The sequence below is a fragment of the Cannabis sativa genome, chromosome 4, assembly GCF_029168945.1.
Source record: "Cannabis sativa cultivar Pink pepper isolate KNU-18-1 chromosome 4, ASM2916894v1, whole genome shotgun sequence".
In the NCBI taxonomy this organism is placed as follows: Eukaryota; Viridiplantae; Streptophyta; class Magnoliopsida; order Rosales; family Cannabaceae; genus Cannabis; species Cannabis sativa.
Genome location: NC_083604.1, coordinates 70,414,452 through 70,420,451, shown reverse-complemented (window position 1 = coordinate 70,420,451; position 6,000 = coordinate 70,414,452).

Below are 6,000 nucleotides of genomic sequence, written 5' to 3'. Positions count from 1 at the left end.
TCTTGGCCGCGGCCGTAAATAAATCTGCCACAGCCAGAAGTGAACCAAATCCTAATTTTTGCGTTTTTCTTGGCTCAACTTGTCTTTTGTTGCACTTTTGAAGCCTTGAATGTCCAACAGCTACGTGAAACCTGAAAATATAAAAAACAAGCGTAATTCTGTCTTATAACATCAAAAAACGACTCTAATGGTGACCCGAAACATAGACTAAAAATAACCTAACAAATTCCCCAAATGAATCTTTACTCGCCCTCGAGTAAACTAAAACTAAAATTAAAACAAAAACAAAACGACGCAACAGATAACTGAGCCTCCAAATAATTGAAGTACCGCTACCACCTGTGCAACTTCAATCAATTGAATAACCAGAATTTCAATTTAATCACTCTAGGAATTTACTTGGATGCACAAGTTAGAAGCAATTATTACATATAGATACAAAACATTTCTTTGGAAACTCATCACAACCAATCTACTCTTTCCAACATTCTGCCAACCGATGTTCAATATGCTTGCATGACATACCTCTCTCCACTAATGTCAACAACCCTTGCTCGGAATCAAAAGGTCTTTTTCGGTTGAAGTGTCACGACTTAGGTAAAAATGGGAGATGAAAAGTCATTAAAGCTACATTATACCATAAGCAGAACATACCAATCAAACACCCTCAATTATCCATATTTTGTATACCAAAGAAACTGGTAAGAGATTGAAAACTTCCTCTTTATGTGCCTACCATCATTTTTCCCTTTTCTTTTGTTGTTTTTTTTATTATTTTTTTTTCTTTTTCAAGAAGAATTATCAAATTTATTACTTTATTTTTTTCTTTCTATTCTATAGATGGTAAAGGCACTTCACATAATTAATTTTCTTTTTCTAAATCTCTTACTTTTAAAATAATACCCACTCAAAATACTTCATAATAAGGTACATTGAGAACGAAAGTAATTAAAGACAACACATTAGGCTCAATTAAGTGGTTAAAATTTTGAAACAGGCTAAAGCTCAACTTTGGGTATACTAAGGACGAAATTTTACAGGTAAGCTTGAAAGGCTCAATCGGTCCAAAGAAAATTTGGCTAAATCATTTTCCATGCAACAATCATCAAGGATTTCGCTTCAAGAGAGTAAGTCACACAAGTTCTATTCCATGTCAAGCAAACATTCCACAAACCCAAGTAGAATAAAAGTGATACTATCCAAAAATCAATACTTAACATCTATATGAATTTTTTTTACAAGGCATCCAATTTAATTCAAAGAGTTTATGAATCAAGCACACGGTTTAAATTTCAATCCATTGCACAAATAAACAATAGCAATTCAATCAATATTTCGGCTCAATTATGAACACATGAAACTTAAACAAAAACTAAACTAAACTAAACAAAAACATAAACTGAAAAATTTAAATGCCTCCCCCCAAACTAAAGATGCACATTGTCCCCAATGTGAGATAATATTATAGGTGAGAGAGACAAACCTGAACCCTTATCAGAAGGGGTTTGGTGGAGGCGGTTGGTCATAAGGATAAAAACGGGGTGGATTCGCCAAGTAATTAGGCTCCTCAATCCCAACATTCATCCTTGTGATCAGTGAATTCAGCTGCTGTACTTGATTCTCGTCAAAGACACTCCTCTGCACCATATAGGTTTGCATGTGAATGTTCTGCTGAATAAGATAATTCAGCTGGTCATGTGTGTACTGCATGGCTGGGTCAAGAGGGCTAGCAACACATTGTGGTACTTCTTCAACATGCTCCTCATCGCGTTTAAGAGGATATGGGGCTCCTTGCTGTGGTGGGGCTGGTGGTTGACCATGTGGATGTGGTGCTTTAAATCTAAACACCGTCCCCATGTCAATCATGCGCTGTGGAGCAACCTTATTATCATAGGAGTATTGTGGTACCCCATATGCCTCACACAAATCAGTGATAATATCAGCGAGACCAAGCCCACCCCCACATGCTCCTTCGACCATCAAGGTAAAGCTATGCCTAGTAATATCCCCACATTGATATTAAATCCCTTCATAATGGCATAGACATGTCTTAGCCTATCCAACTGAGCATCAGAAAAGTGCTTGTTAGGTATCAACCTAGCACTCACAATATACAACCAAGCTTTAGCCACCGGGTTCAACTGACAACGGTACAACTGATAGGGTTCCTGATTGTACTCATGAACCTTAATCCGGGGAAACCCAAAGTCTCAGCCATATCAACATAATCTAACTTCTTTTCTTCGTCAAGCATTTTTAGGTGTTGCTCTTCACAGGAAAAAGTTTGCAAGTCATAGATGGCATGGATAGCTCTAGTGGAGACCGGCACGTCAACACCCCTAAACTTTCACTATGTCATTCTTCCTTTGGGCCAGTTAGCAAAAAATTCTAGGGCTAAGGTTTGGTTGACTCTTACACTAACATCCACAAATTTCACCCATTGCCGGTTGATCACTTGTTCTCTTATTGGCTCAAATATAGGATGGATGCTGATTCTTGGATTTCTAAGGTCACCTATGTCCATACCCCTATCCTCAATGAATGGCCTATTCTTCAATTCTAGATAGCGCTCTTGTGCTTCAGCACTTACAAACCTCGCCCTATCAACATTGAATCGCCCCGATGACCTAGGTGGGTTGGATGAAGAGGCACCTTTCTCACTTACTCTTGATCTTTTGGGTCCCATCCTCACTTAATTCTCTTACCACTCAAGAAAAATTTTGGCAGCACTTCCCCTTAAAATTCCTCTTTCCCGGGTGAATATCCAATCACAAATTACTCACTCTTTCAATCACAAACAATTTTTTTTCACAACAATATACAAACTAATAGCAAAAACACACCAATTTTCACAAGATTCTCAAAAATTTAAAATTATCTAAAAAAAAATTCATAGATAATCATAAGAAATTAGTTACATTGGTAAGAATCTCCTTCACTCTACCTCCATTGATGAAGACATTGTGTGGATTTGAGTGTGGTTTTTAAGGGAAAAGATGGATTGATGAGAGAAATAGGGTTTTGAAGTGATTAGGGATGAATGATTAAGAAAATAATGGAAGAAAAATAGTTTGCATGAGATGAGGTTGAATATTTATGGTAATGGGGATGGAGAAATCGGAATGGAGAAGTTAGGGTTGAAGAATGGGTGTTTTTGTTGGGTTTTATTCCCTAAATAAAACTCCATTTCAATGTAATCTCTATTATTCAATATCAATAAAGAAACAGAAGTATTTTTCATCACTCATTTGTGTGTCATTTGGTTCATGTTATTATTTACTTGTTTATTTGATTTATAAATTCATCAAAACCCTTATCACATTTATGTTCTTGTTTATTGTGTCGTCAGCACAGTGGAAAGTAATCAAGATTATGTAATTAAATATATATATTCCTAGATTTATCAGTACACAGGGTTTAACTGATATGTGAATCTACAACATAGGTTACTTGCACCTTGGATAAGTGCTATGTTCTTTCCAGGGCATTGGTTAAAGTAAAGCTTAGGTTGGATGCATGAAGTATGCATCGGAAGGGACCGATAATGAACTTTGAATCAGATTGATTAAGGCTCAAATTTGTATATTTTTAGTCATTAATTATGCATATTAAATTAATATAAATTAAATATTTTATAGTTTGAATGATAAATTTATGGAAATATTTAATTTATTCTAATTTTTATGTTATTTGTCATATTTGAGTAAATTGGTATAAATAAAAATGGAGTCTACATCATATGCATAATATACATAGTTTCTATATACATTGATTAATCACTTTGTGGACTTCTACAGGGACTTACGGTTATGGGCTCATTCAAAACAAAAGGCATAACCTTCATTCATACATTGATAAGGTCTCAAAGAACATTATCCAAGCCCAAAGAATTGATTCAAAATAGGAACGTGGGCCATTATCCATTTCTCCTAATGCATTTCTTTCGGCAGCCGATAAACGCCCAGAAGCCACCACGTGTCCCACCTTTGTACCACCTGACCTCTCATCAGCCCCTCTCAATCAAATTAATGCAAAAAGAAAGTGGTCCATGTCTCACATTTTCATCAGCTTTTTGTGCTATTTACTCCACTAAGTGTAATATGAAAATACCACTTATGGGGATAATTTTGGCTCTATAAATAGGACAACTTTAGAGAGCAAAGGGCATCAGATTTTAGAGTAGAGAAATACACTTTCTCATCTTGTTCTCTCTTATTTCTATTTTATTTTACTTATTTTAGTGACAAAAATGAGTAAACTATTTTAGAAATATTGGTGAGGTTAGAGTGTAGCTTTTGTATTCCTTATTTCTATTGTTGATATTGGTTCTTTTGTGCTTCATCTCCATATCTCATTTATTAAATTGTTCTTCATCTTCTAATTTTTCTTCCAAAGTTAATAGTATCTTTTATATAAGTTCAGTCATGCTTTTCTTATGTAAGTTAGGCTATTAATTATTTTGGTATATTTATTATATTGTATGTCGTTTACTGCATTCTGCCAACAGTGCTATTTTGTCAATTATGATCTATAACATGATATGCTGTCAAGTTAGATGTGAGATTCAATTTATGCAAGATTAATTAATTTGCGCTTTTATTATATACATCTTCCAGTTGTAATTAATGGTGTAGAATTGCAATTGTGTTTTGAATTAATATCGGTATTAGAATAGGATTTGCATAGCTATATTTCTACATTACCAAGTTCTTTATCTGATCACACTCTTTCACTCATCATTTTATTATTTTTACTTCATTCACATTTCTATCATTTTCTATTTACTTAACTAATCTTTAGTGGTAATTTACCTCCCTGTGGATACGACATATAACCCGTTTACTACCGCGACCGCAGTGTAACTAATTGGGCGACATCACAGATATATTAAACTTACCATAATATTTATTCAATTCAATATCACCTAGTTGATCCTAGATCAAATGATCTTAATCCTGATATGGTTAGGTTCAATCTCAAGAGTATTACACATGTTCTTTGATTTGTTAGTTAAACCTACTTTTGGGTCAGGGTGATACGTACATTTTGGGAACATGGTAGTACAATTGAGTGGGAGCGCTAAACATAGATATGGAATCTATAGCTTCTATCTAGCAAATAGAAGTGAAATGATGATTTCCTTCGAGCTTGGCTAAACAGAGATAAATGGTTGAGTACTCATTTCAGTTTGCTAAAATATTATTTATACGGGGCTAAGTATTTTAAGGATAAAATACATTGAAGGGTGTAACGGTAATTTAATCCCCATACAATGTAAATCATCTATAGAGGATCATTGATTATTGGGATTATAACAATGGATAATTGATAGCGTATCTATATGGTGGAACATATAGAGCGTTCTATATAGCTGAGAGTGCAATTCTAATTAAGTTCTATGCGTGGATGGAACAAGGAATTAATAAGTCAGTGAATTTACTTGGTAAGTTCTTGGTCTGCTTATTGGAAGCTCGGATATATAGGGCCATGGTCCCCATACTAGTTGAGACAATACTACTTGTAAGGCTCAGTTAATTGATTTCGATTAATCAATTATAATTCTAAAATTAGACTATGTCTAGTTTTTGAATTTTCACTATGCAAGGGCAAAATTGTGAAGAAAGAGTTTCTAAGGGTTATTTGTTAATTAAGAGACTTTGTTTAGTCTAATTAATAAATATATTAAATGACAATATTATTTAATAATTAATTTTTAGTTATTGAATAATTGGAATTGGCATTTAAATGGTTAAATTAGAAAATTGGCATTTTTGAGAAAATAAGATGTAGAAATTATAAAACAGCAAAATTGCAAAAATTGGGGCCCATTATCCTATACCTTGGTCGGCCACTTATGTAGGTATTTATCATTAATTTTTCATTATTTGAATACCAAATAAATCTAACCTAACCCTAGGTGGTTAACTATAAATAGGTAGTGATGGCTTCAGGAAAAAGATGATGCATCTTATTCCTTCAGAGAAAAACTGAGTGCCTTCT